Below are 12,939 nucleotides of genomic sequence, written 5' to 3' on the forward strand. Positions count from 1 at the left end.
GTCCACCCCTCGACAATATTTGGCAACAATTAAACCCTGAAGACACTAAGACTAAACACTGAGAATGAACAGAAAACGCACACACACGATATCTGGAAACAAGAAAACCAAGTCCGAAGCACCAAGAAGGAGAAGAACAGAAGTTTGAACCTGATTTACAACTAAATTAAGAAACAAACCCTCTAAACAGGTGCCTCCTGGAGCTCTACAAATTAAACTTCTGGTGTAACACTAATTGATTAAAAAAATCAATAAATAATTAAACGCTAATGACAGAACTAATTTACAGTTTACTTCCTATCCTTATTAAAACAATTATTTAAAATCTCATCCTCAACAACACCGCAGCTTCACAAATGCTTCCTATTCGTGTTTTCCATTTGCTCCATCCACTTCTCCTTCCCAAAGCCTCCTTCAGTTCTGCAAAGGAATTTCCAAAATTCCCACTCATCCCATGGGAATTGTCCAACAGACGCCTGAAGCAAAGCCAAAGGTGTTACTCTTGTGAATATTCCCATTTTCTTACAAGTTCAACTGAAGATTCCCCAAAGCTATGCTAGGTCTTATTCCCAATTTACTAATTCTCAAGGAGGAGGATCTCAGTTTCCAAAATGAACTTTAAAATATTCCTAAAACTCCCAATCCACGAGTTAATTTTTGCAGCCTGTTCCACAGAGTTCTTGAAGACCTGTGATGTTCCAGATTGAAAGAATCAACTATGAGAATCACCGGTCTGCTCGAAATTAAAAAAAAAAAAAAAAAAAAAAAAAAAAGAAAAGAAAAGGCTGTGAAATCACAAGATGAAGGGGAAAAAAGTGAACTTCACATAGATTTGTAATAAAACAACTCAATTCAGAAGTCAGGGGAATCACCATTTGATTTCCAGTCCTTCCATTTCACGCTGTCCTTTTAAGAGACAGAGGTTATTAAAAATACAAATTTAATGACTCCACTCAAAAGGCTCCTAAAAGATGCTACAAAAATACAAATCCCTGTAATAGAGAGGAAGTCTAAATCAAAGGCTGTTCTGAAGATTATGAGGTAATTTATCCAAGAAACACACACCGAGGTGAGGGAGGAAGACACCCAGCTCTTTTCAGTTGACTGGGAAGTAATATATTGATATATTAGGTAATATATTAAAATAGAAATATAATAAATATGCTGAGGGAACGGGGGGCTGAATGGAGCTGATATTATCCATCAGGGAATTCCACTGGCCAACACTACAGGAACGAACTGCTGCAAACGTGGAATGGCCAAAGAGCTGAAACGAGCCTTGGTAAAGTCTAACCCTTTTTTTTTTTTAAAAAAAAAAAAGGCATTTTTTGAATGGCTTCTGTTGCTGCATTATTCATTTCTTTTAACAGCGTTCATTGATGATGTTAATCGGAGCCCACAGCTCCACGTTTCCAAGGACACGGGAGATTTTGAAGGAGATGTAAACAAAGACCACGAGTCATCCAAAACTTTGAATGCCCAACAAGTCAGTGTGGATAGAAGCCCGACTAAAATATCTTCAGGTTGGAGGTGGTGGGAAGAGAAGGGCTCGGAAGTCAGAACACTTTTGAGTATCCACAGTCCTCCAAAATACTTGGCTTCCTCCAAATATTCTGCTGCCATTAGAGATTATTCACATCCCCTTTATTTTTAATTAGAGTACAAAGGAAATCTCTCTGAGACGTGTATCCATCTATCCCAAAATATCCATTATTTAGTCAGTCCTGAGCTACCCAAATGTGGGAACACTGGGTTGTTTTGTTGGTTTTTTTTGTTGTTTGTTTTTTTTTTTTCCGAGGGCGTGAATACAGAACCAGAGAAAAATTTTATTTCCAGCCCGATCTAATGATTCCTCAATCAAAACGACAGCACTTGTGTGGTTCTTTGAGGAGCTGGAGCAATGAACTATTTGCATAAACACACTGAAGTGCTGCTGGAATAAATAAATGCGCAGGATCCAGATTGCCAAGGCGAGGGAACGCCTCGGCACCGCACTGCGCCAAGCCGGGATGGGAGTCAGCAACTTCTCCCTTCTCCCGACTTCAACAAATTCCACTTCCACCTGGGAGTTCCATGAGTGGAGCAGCAGCACTGCCTCTTTTCCTGCCGCTTGTTCACCCTGAAGCAGCAAAACCCCAACGCCAACGCAGCCAAGTCCTTTGTGGCCTCTCCCTGCTCTCACATCAGGTCCTGGATTCCTGACATTACTTAGGGATAACGAGGCAAAATCCCCCCCAGAAGGCAAGGGCACATTAACAAGGAGCATTAGTGGTTGCATTAAGAGCAGCCTTGGATATGGATCCACTCCTTCCAGCACACAGAGGGCTCCAAAAGCCACAGTCTCCTGCAGCATCCTCCCCATGAAACACAAACTTTGGGCTTCACCTTCCCCCCGCCTGGGTAAGAGAATTGCTCTCCTCCCCCATGGAAAGCTGCTCTTGTTGACCCCAGCAGAAGAGCCCAGGGATGGGTTTCAGTAACAGAAAGGGAATGGACCATCTCCAGCATTCCACCTTGCTTGCATCCACGGGAAGCAGGCCAGTTCCTCACTCCCCTAAATTACTTGGCACAGCCCCACTCCTTGCCCCTTCTCCCTCTAAAGCAATTTCTCTGCCTCCCTCCCTCCTTCTCCTCCTCTGTTTTATAAAAGAGATTAGGCAAGAATCTGGTGCAGTGACAGCAGCTTCTCCCTTGGGTGGAGGCACGGCCAGGAGAACCTCCTGAGATCCCCTCTAACCCTGTTTTCCAGCAGAATGGGATGGCGTTTGTGGGACTTGGAAGTCCTTGAAGCCACCAGAGGAACAGGGACGTATTTCTGTTTGAAAAGAGAGGAGGATTGTCCTGGCACAGAGGATTGGGTGGATTTTCAGGTTTTATTCAGACAGACTGGGTGGACGGCGTGCTTTAATCCTCGGAATTTCAAGTAATAAATTAGTCTGGTCTAATTTGACAGTTCTTCTGGAGGAAGCGAGGTGCCACCTATCCTAAAACACATTTATCTGACACTGTTATGTAAAGGCTGCTATAATTAAAAGAGTGTGAAGGCTCGGTTGTCACTTCCTCTGGGTTGGAAGCACCTCCAGTGAGAGGTAACTGGGCTACATTTGTAGGTACCCTCTATATTTAACGAGCTGTGAAGTGCCTCTTTCCCCGTGGAGATCTGCAGGAAGCCGAGCTGCAGGGAAGCCAAGGGCCTTCCAGAGGGTTTTTCATCGGGAAAAGGTGGATGATCCACGGATGTGCTCCGAGGGTTTAATAACTCCGGCCAGCTCCAACTGTGGCTTCCACTGGTGCACGGGATTGAGCAGAGCAAATCCCAAATCACCTCAGGGGCTGTGCAGGAACACAGCGTGAGCACAGGGATCCCTCTGGAAGAGCTGGAGCTTGGAATGAAGGGTCTACACGGATCCACGGGCAATCACAGGGATATCCCTGGACACTGAGCACGGAGATCTCCCTCCAGCAGCTCCCAGCGTCCACCAGGCTGCTGAGAAGGTCCAAAATACACAGCCACACCCCAAAGAGTGGGATTTGTGGCTGGAATTGTGTCAGATTTCATTGCTGGAAGGGAGATGGGAGGGGTTCCGTTTTTAGGGAACATCCACATTTTTATCTGCCCGGCCAAAAAACCATCTGGGCCAAAGGATTAAGCGCTTGTTTTATTCCTTATTTTAAGCTCCTCTGCTCCCCTTATGAATGTTAATCAATCTCCTTAGCTGCCGTAAGTGCTGATGCCGAGTTTCTGTGCAACACTTGAGCCTGCAACTGTTTGGAATGATGGGAAACGCTCTCTAAAAGCCGATGACAAACTTTATGGGAAGCTGCTGCTGTTGTACCCAAGCAGGGAAAGGCAGCGGTGCATCCTGGAAACCCCATCAATACTGGAACACTCCCACCAGGGCTGCAGTCATCCCCCTGGGACTGGGAAGAGCAAAGCTGCAGGGAGAAGGAGCGCTGGAAGTGTGCTGGGAATGCCAGGACATCCCATTACCGAAGGTCCAACCTCTACAGAGCAATGAACTGAAAGATTTTCCAGCCTCAGAATAGACAAAGAGCCCAGAAAGCTCCTGGTCTGTGTTAGTTTCCCAGGTGCATTTAAATATTTGCAGTTTTATCAGTGAGCACTCATGAAAACGTTGCTTGAAATGCATTTATTGATAAATTATGATTATCATGTAATAGTTCTTCAGAGAAAACAAAGCCTTGAGTCAGCAAAAAGACAACCCTGCAAGCCGAAATGAAATTCCAGCTTCTGTAAAATACAGGACCTCATGGAGGATTTTTTTTTTTCCTTTAGCTAAACTAGTAAAACCGTACATTTTATTTTGTTTTTAGGTTCAAGGAGTAGTGCAAAGGGTGCCTTTAGAGGAGTCAGACACAGAGCTTTTAAATCCCAGTGCTAAGAAGAACTTGCTGTTCTTGTAAACAGGTTAAAAGAATAAATAAATAGATAGATAAATAAATAAATAAAAACTAGGCAGACACAGCTCAACTTCACCTCCAGCTGGCTGCTTCCCCTTGGGATTTCACAGGGATGCTTTGATGAGGCTGCTGATTTTATTGCCTTTCCCTCTGCTTTATAATCCAATTACCATCGGCTGCAACACAGCACTTGGAATTTCATGGCAGGGGACGACAGGAAAACTCCTCAGTTCCCTGCAGTAGATTTCCATGACTCCCGTCCAAGTGGAGAAACTGATCCAGAAACAACAGATCAATGAAGGAGGAACCACTTGTCCAACCTGATTTCTTGAAATATTTAGCCAGAGTACTTGGGGAGCTGAGCTGAGAAGAACAATTATTCATGGCTTTAGCTCTGCATATTTAAGCGAGTTGTGTTCCTTCCTGTAAAGTCTCTGGGAGACCTCTCCTTCTGTACCTGATGAAAAGATGACTCGGTGATGTTCTCACCAGCCAGGAGCAGAACACACAATCTGTGGAAAAATCCTGGAAATGATGACTCCTCATCCTCCTGACAGGACTGCCCTGGAGCACGTCAAAACCCCATTTCTGTGTTTCTAACGTTTCTCCGTTGGAGAGGTTCATTCCCTTCCAGTGGCAATTCTTGAAGGAAGCATCTCCAGGGGAAGGACTCAGGGGATGTGGGATGGCTCAAAACAGACCCCCAGATGCCAAAAACTCCCCCCTTGTTCCTCCCTCCGCTCTCCCTGCAGGGGCACCTGGAGCCAGGTGTGCTCCAGGGACAGGACAAGAATTCAGGGATGCCCAGGCACTGCCATCCTCCTACAGAGCCAGGAGGGAATCTGGGATGGAGGAGCCATCCCTGTCCTGCTCAGGGTGAAAAACACCTGCAGTTCTCACTCTATCCCAATAGTCCACGTGCCAGCAGCTCTGTGTGAGCCCTTTTACAAACCCGAGGCACTTAGGAGGGACTGAAAATCCCTTCTGCCTTTGCCTTACAGAGGAGGAAAAGATGCCATTCCCAACCTCCCTGCAGCAGCAGAGCCCATCCTTGGGCTAGAGATCTGAAAAGCCATGTGTAGTTCATAGAATTCCCAAATCCCAGAATGGTTTGGTTGGAAAGAACCTTAAAGCTCATCTCATTCCACCCCAGCCATGGGCATTGACACCTTCCACAGACCAGGCTGCTCTAATCCTCAGAAATTTGATTAAATCAGGTAATTTCTGATGCTCTGAACACTTATAAAATGCTCATGTTTTCCCCTCTGACTCTTCCGTGCAGGTTCAGACCTGCAATTTTCCCTGATCTCTCAAACCCCGCATTAAAAAAAGAGAACAGAATCATTAGTTGATTCCAGTCTTTTACAACATCTCTATAGAGATTACTTAATAAACCCCAAACTCTAAATAAACTGCTGAAAGTTCTGTCCTAGATCTAAAACTGCCTATGAGACAGGAAGCAAAAATGGGCAATAAATAGGAAAGCATTAATATTCAGTGTCTAATATTTTCTGTGGCCCCTCAAAAGTTGGGGGACTTTTATTTCCGTTATATTTCAAGTGAGAATTGGAGTTCACTTGAGAGCAAAAAAAATGGAAAAAAATTCAGCCTGAGCAGCTCAGCCTGACGGAGTTACAAGCAGAAAACAGAATATTCTAATTGGGAGTGTGGAGAATAATAACTAATGGCAGCTCTGCCATCCCTGCCTATAATCATGGTGAGCAACAGAGGAGCAGATCAGAACCTCATGTTCTCAGCATTTAATTCAGCGTGCAGATGAGGGAGCACGGAATTAAAAGGTGATAGAACTCAAAATTCATAAAAGGACATATTTATCCCGAAAGGAGGAAAAGCCCAGGCTCTGTTAGAATGAGGAACTTGGAATCTTATCCTTAAAACACACAACACTTCACTGAATCCTGGTAGCTACTGCTTTGTCCAACACCCTGTGCAGCCCAAGGAAACCCAAACTTTTTGGGCTAGGCCAGAAACTTAGAAGCAGAATTTTCAGATACATTGAAAAAAATGGAGTTTGTTCCAGTTCAGGCTGGAAACAAACCGGCTCATTATTGCAATTAAACATTATATTAATGTCAAAGACACAAAATGTCTTAGCGGGGAATATTGCTGCCACCTCTTGGTTCAGCAGGACGGAAATAGCAGGGTATGATGAACCAGAGAGCTGCAGGTGGAGCTTTCCTGCATGTTTTCTCCAGTCAGCAATCCGGTTCTTGCAAACCTGTGGGTTTAGGATGGCTTTCCAAACCCAGCTGGGAACGGGATACTCTGAAATCACTTCTGTTCATCTTGAGTGAAGGAAAATCAGCTGGACATGGAGGGAATTCCGAGGGGGGAAAAAAAAGCCCTCATTTGACTTTACTGTTCAAATTCTCCTTGGAGCTGCATCAATGGACACGACAAAGGTGACTGAAAGTCAAATTCCCAAGAAATGGAAATCCACCCAGGCACCAGCAGTGTCCCTTTCTCCCCATCCCTGTCCCACTGTGACTGTTTTTACCTGGCCATCAGGAACCAGGACGTGAGCAGGCTGAAGGTTCCTCGTGGCCTGGCAGAGTCAGGAACGCCCCACCCCAAACCTTCCTTGTCTTGCACCCTGCAAAGCCCTCTCTCCTTCCTCACTCACTGCAGACTGAGTTTCTTGGAAAACTGTTCCAGAGGAAGATTTGGAGCCTTTGGTTCTGCTCCTCTCCACCAGCTGCTGTCAGATTTTGTGTATCACAGGTGACAGGGGAGGGACCCCCATCCCACCCCAATCCCCTTCTGAGGATCCAGAACCTCTCCCCAACACCAGCTGAGCTCCTTTTGCTTCCCTGGATCCCATCGCAGCCAGGGGATCCGGCCTGGGTCCGGGTGGGATGCAGGAGGAGCAGCAGCAGAGGGAAGTCCCAGGGAAGGCTGCAGCTCTTACCCCAACCCCAAGCAGTCACTAAAACCTCACACAGCAACTGAAATTCCACAGCCACACCTGGGATGTGCTCCAACAAAAGGAAGTGGGGAAAGCCCACTGTGAAAAATCCGTGACTAGCCCAGATCCTGCCTGATGGGAAGGTGTGGAAGGGCCAAATGCTCCTACTCAGAGGTGAAGTGACCCCCACCAAGGCTGGATGGTCCTTCAGGCTGGACTCACACACTCCCAGAGCCAGAGGATTTAACCCCAGCTCAGCACAGCAGCTTTACAGACTTAGTCACGGTGGGAAAAAAAAAAAATAAAAAGCGTTTTTATTAAACATCCTCAATAGTTTTCATAGTAGCAGGAAGCAGGCGTTAAGGATTTATCAGGTTCTTTTGTCCCTGGACTCATTCCTGCCCACACACTTGCGTGCCCGCTCTCCCCACGGAGTTGGAGAGCCCCGAGTTCCTCCTCACGCAGATAATTTGGGTTTATTCATCTCCTGCAGAGCCCACCTAAACCCTGGGGGTGGCGAGGGGGTGGGAAGGGCCGAGGTGACAAAGGCACGGAGCTGAATTACACTCAGACCTGGGAAAATCCGGCTCCAAAGGTGAAGCTTGACGGGGCTGATACATCCAGGAAAATATTTCCTTAAAATCCCCAACGTCTCTCATCGAAACCAGACTCTTAAACGCCTTCATCTTAAACGAGCAGGTATGAAAAGCTAATGAGAATATTCCTTCCACTGCAGACAATTCCTCCTCTCCCTGCTGGGCGCTGACAGCCAATTGCTCCGAAATTCCCTCCCAACATCCATAATGCAGATTCAACTTCAGCTTTAGGAATTAGGGGAGCCATTTCCAGACAAAGCTGTTGTGTTGCGAGACTCACGGGCATAGTTTGCCTACCACAAAAAAAACCCACAAAAACCCCCAGGGAATTACCCCAAAAGCAATGCCTGATTCCAGAATCCTCCTCACAGGTAACTGACGGTAATTTCCAGTGCATCCAATCAATTCCTAAATCCCCAAAACACATTTAATGAATGGAATAAGCACGTTAGGGCCATTTGTGGCACAGGAATGTTTCACACACGGTGTCGTTTTCTTATTCCAAATGAGCTGGTCGAAGTCCAACACCTGAGAGAAGTGCCAATTAATGGAGGTGCATTAATTAGCAGCTCTGGAGACCCGGACTCTGATTTCCAGCACTCCTGAATAGACACTGGGCTAGATTTGGGCCAGTAACCCGAAAAACGACCCCAAAAAACGACAAGCTGCGGTCTGGGTGAGAACACAAAACCGCCAGCTTGGTTCTGCTCTTCCACAGCACCACGAATCCCACCAAATCAACTCCCAGAAGGAGGAAATGGCACCGCACGAAGAGGGAAAAGCAGTCCTGTGTCCTGCACTGGGCCAATCCAAGGGAGGAAAGGATTCCAAGAATCCCTTCAAACGGGAGCACCACGTGGGTCGGGTTAGGTGGAGGCAAAGCAGTTTCCACATCAGTGTTTTGGGCAGAGGGGAACCCACCCCCCTGCACTCGAGTTCCAGCTCTGCATCGACTCTTGGAGAGGTGAGAAAAAAGGGAATTATCAAATGCGGGTGGCATTTTTACAGCTGCGTTTCAACCTCACTGAGCATTCCCAGAAAGCCTGGGGACTCCTCATCCTTGGAAGTGTCCAAGGCCAGGTGGGACAGGGCTTGGAGCAGCCTGGGATAGTGGGGGCTGGGATGGGATCAGTGGGATGGGATGGGATCCATGGGATGGGATCCACGGGATGGGATGGGATCCATGGGATGGGATCCACAGGATGGGATGGGATCCACGGGATAGGATGGGATCCATGGGATGGGATCCATGGGATGGGATCCATGGGATGGGATCAGTGGGATGGGATCAGTGGGATGGGATGGGATCCATGGGATGGGATCAATGGGATGGGATCCACGGGATGGGATGGGATCCATGGGATGGGATCCACGGGATGGGATGGGATCAATGGGATGGGATCCATGGGATGGGATGGGATCCATGGGATGGGATCAATGGGATGGGATGGGATCCACAGGATAGGATGGGATCCATGGGATGGGATCCATGGGATGGGATCCATAGGATAGGATCAATGGGATGGGATCAATGGGATGGGATCCATGGGATGGGATCAATGGGATGGGATGGGATCCATGGGATGGGATTCATGGGATAGGATCCATGGGATGGGATCCATGGGATGGGATCCATGGGTGGGACGGGCTTTAAGGTCCTTTCCAACCCAAACTTCCAGGATTCTGGGGTTCTCAGGCACTGGGATTGTTGGGTGTCTGTGCAGGGCCAGGAGGCAGATCAGTGATCCTGTGGGTCCCTTCCCACTCTGGATATCCTGTGATTCCCTGCCTGCCTCTCCACCAGCAGCTCTCCTGCATCACTCCCTGCTGGCTCTGCCCAGCCCAGGGCTCAGGATCTCCGTCAGAAATGGTCGGACAGTTGGACTGGACAATCCCAGAGCTCTTTCCCCAACTGCTGCGATTCCATGGAACAGTCAGTGAGGCGTTATCAGGACTCCCTTCCTCTGCAGCTCCCCCCGGAATGACTCAGAGCACAAAGCTCGTATTTATCCACCAGCGACGTGCAAAATCTGCACAGCATGAGAAAGTCTTTCAGCTTTAGCACGAGGGTAACACTGAAATGCTTTCCTCAACACTTCCATTTCTGGAGACAGAGGAACAGCAGAAATCCATCAGTCCCAGCTTTAATTCGGAAGCTTCTCCAGCACAACTGGGGAAAACAAAATTCTCTTTCATTTCAATAAAATCACAGCTACAAAAAAAAACTTGAAAATGAATATACACAGAGAGAAAGTGGCTCCAAAGCAGCTGCTTTGGGAACAACTGAAGTCAGCTTTCACTCCTGAGAGTTGGAACATGGCCAGGGAAGGGAAGGGAGCTGGGAAGGGGCTGGAGAATTCCTGAGGGAGCTGGAAAGGGCTGAGCCTGGAGAAAAGGAGGATCCAGAGGGATCTTTTCCCTCTCTGGATCTCCCTGCCAGGAGGGGACAGCCGGGGGGGGATTTGGGATCTGCTGCCAGGGAACAGGGACAGGAGGAGAGGGAATGGCCTCGGGCTGGACCAGCGCAGCTCAGCGTGGATATTTGGGAACAATTCCATCATGGAAAAGGTGCTCAGGTGGAATCCCCACCCCTGCAGGGATTTAAAGCCCTGTGGATGTGACACTTGGGGACACGGGGCCGTGCTGGGAACGGTTGGACTCGATGGTCTCAGAGCAGCTTTCCGAATGATTCCACAATAACGTTCAACTCCTGAATTCCTGGAGTCACCACACCCTTCCAAATCACACCTGCACGAGACCCTTCCATCCCAGTGCCTCCCACAGCCCCGGTGAGTCCAGAGCCCCAAACTGGAGCTCCAGCACAGCACTGCTGGCTCTGCCTTCATCAAACACCTAAAAATATCCTGCCTTTCCCACCTGGGAATTCTGCCTGGCACAGCCACTTGTCCTCCCTCACTGATTGCTGCTAGAAAAGTCGAAATCCTGTAGCGCAGCTCTGCAAAGCAGAAGGTTGGATATCCCAGGAGAGCCGGAGCATCTCCTCCCTCTCCTGGGAGGATTCCCACTGCTCCACCAGAGCTGGATTACCCAGGGAAATGTCTCCATCTGAAGGATTCCTTTCCCCGAAATCCAGAGCATGGATCAGTTCATCAGAGCTGAACCCCTGGATTCCTCCTGCCAAGTGGCCTTGGACTGCTGTTTTCCATGTGGGTTTCCATGGCAATCGGCAGAGCCCGGAATAAATTTGTTTTGTCGTAATTGCCGCACAATTCTGGGCAAAGGGAATAAATAAAGATCCTCTTACTATTTCTCCCAGCTCGAGCCAGGAGCCGGAGCTTTCCTGAAGCTCCTGATTTAGTGAACGAACCCCCCTCCCAAAAAAAAAAAAAATAAATAAATCACCAAATATGATGAATTTCAGCGATTCTGATTATTTAGGATAACCAAACCCGAGCCCTGCCAGCGTGTGGGAGTGTTTATTAGTGTCTCCATGAGTCAGGATTATTCCATCTTTAGAGCTTTTCCCAGCTTTTCCCCGTGCTCCACGACGTGGGGGTAGAGAGAGCAGAGATCTGACATCAGCAGGACGTTTTTAGGGCTCTGAGAAGACAAACCAAAGGCTGAGCCAGCTCTGAGATTCCCCCCCTCCCAGTATTCCCAGTTCCACCAGTCCAGGATAAGGAGAGCAGACAGCCCAGGAGATTTAGGCTGCTCAGAAATCCTGAATTAATTTTTTTTTTTAAATTTAATTATTCATCTATGGAGTCATCCTAGAGAAGACCTTGGGAGACCTTTTCCTCCGCTGGGTTCCATGTGCAAGTTTCCAAGCAAAGCTGGATTTTTTAAAAAGAAAAATGGAGTGTAGAAAGATAAATAACATAAAATAGAATAGAATAGAATAGAAAAATGGAAGTATAAAATATAATATGATGGAGTAGACAGCTGGAGGTGGAAAAGTTTTTGAGGGGAAAAGCTGCGATTGAGACAGTTTCGTTGGAGCTTCCAGGGGGACAAGAGGGAAGCGGCCTGTCCTCGAGAATCCTGAGGGCAGGATGGGGGAATAACTTCATTTTCCCTACGGAACATCAAGGGATGGGCCAGTCACTGGGAACGCTGCGCCTCCTCAGTGCTCTTTGCATTCGGATTTCTCACAGTTTTACAGTGCCAAAGCGGCACAAATCGGGTCATTTGCCTTGGCAAATCTGGCTGCCTTTGCCAGGTCTTTTTTTCAAAGTTTAATCTGGAAGAAAATCCAAGATTTTACAGTTAAAACCTCCCGGTTTTTAATTGACATCACCCCAGATCTCAGCAGTGCCACCATGCATCCCACCTCAATTCCCGCTGGGGATTTATATTGATTTGTGAGCTGTGACAACATGGGATTTTCTTCCTTGGAAAAAGAAATAAAAAAAGAAAGGTGCTGGAATTTCCATCCTCTACTCTCAGGAGAAAATATTTTTTATGAAACTTTATCATAAACCAGCAGCTCTGTGAGGGGATGAGAGAAATCAACGAGCATTTTGCGTCAATCACAAGAAAACAACGGCGGTTTGTGGGGTAAACAGAGGAACAAAAAAGGGAATTAATGGAATCAGAAAATCATGGGACATTTTGGGTTGAAAGGGAGCTTAAAGCTCATCCCAATCCACCCATTCCATGGGCAGGGACACCTCCCACCATCCCGGGCTGCTCCAGCCTGGCCTTGGGATACTTCCAGAGATCCAGGGGGCAGCCACAGCAAATCTGGGAATTGCAGCCCAGCCAGGAATTCTCAATTCCCAATCTCCCATCCAACCCTCCCCAACACAAAGTGTCAATGAGAGAAATGAAAAAAACCCACCCAACCAAAAAAAAAAAAACCCAACACAAAAATCCAACCTGTCCCTGGTATTGATAAATTACAAGTTATTGATAAATTACAAGTTATTGATAAGTTCTGGGGAGCTCTGAGAGAACTTCTCCTGGTTTGGATCCTGTTCCAGGTTTGGATCCTGGTTCTGATTTGGATCCTGCCCCTGGTTTGGTGGAGCCAGA

At 47.4% G+C, this 12,939-nt stretch overlaps 1 protein-coding gene across 5 annotated transcripts in view; it reads right to left on the reverse strand.

The window, feature by feature from the left end:
- CACNB4 (calcium voltage-gated channel auxiliary subunit beta 4) overlaps window positions 1–12,939 on the reverse strand; it is an 80,280-nt gene that overhangs the window by 47,866 nt on the left and 19,475 nt on the right. The gene's annotated exons all lie outside the window — the stretch shown is intronic.

Source organism: Chamaea fasciata, unplaced genomic scaffold (assembly GCF_029207755.1).
Source record: "Chamaea fasciata isolate MVZ Bird 193981 ecotype frontalis unplaced genomic scaffold, bChaFas1.0.hap1 SCAF_8, whole genome shotgun sequence".
In the NCBI taxonomy this organism is placed as follows: Eukaryota; Metazoa; Chordata; class Aves; order Passeriformes; family Sylviidae; genus Chamaea; species Chamaea fasciata.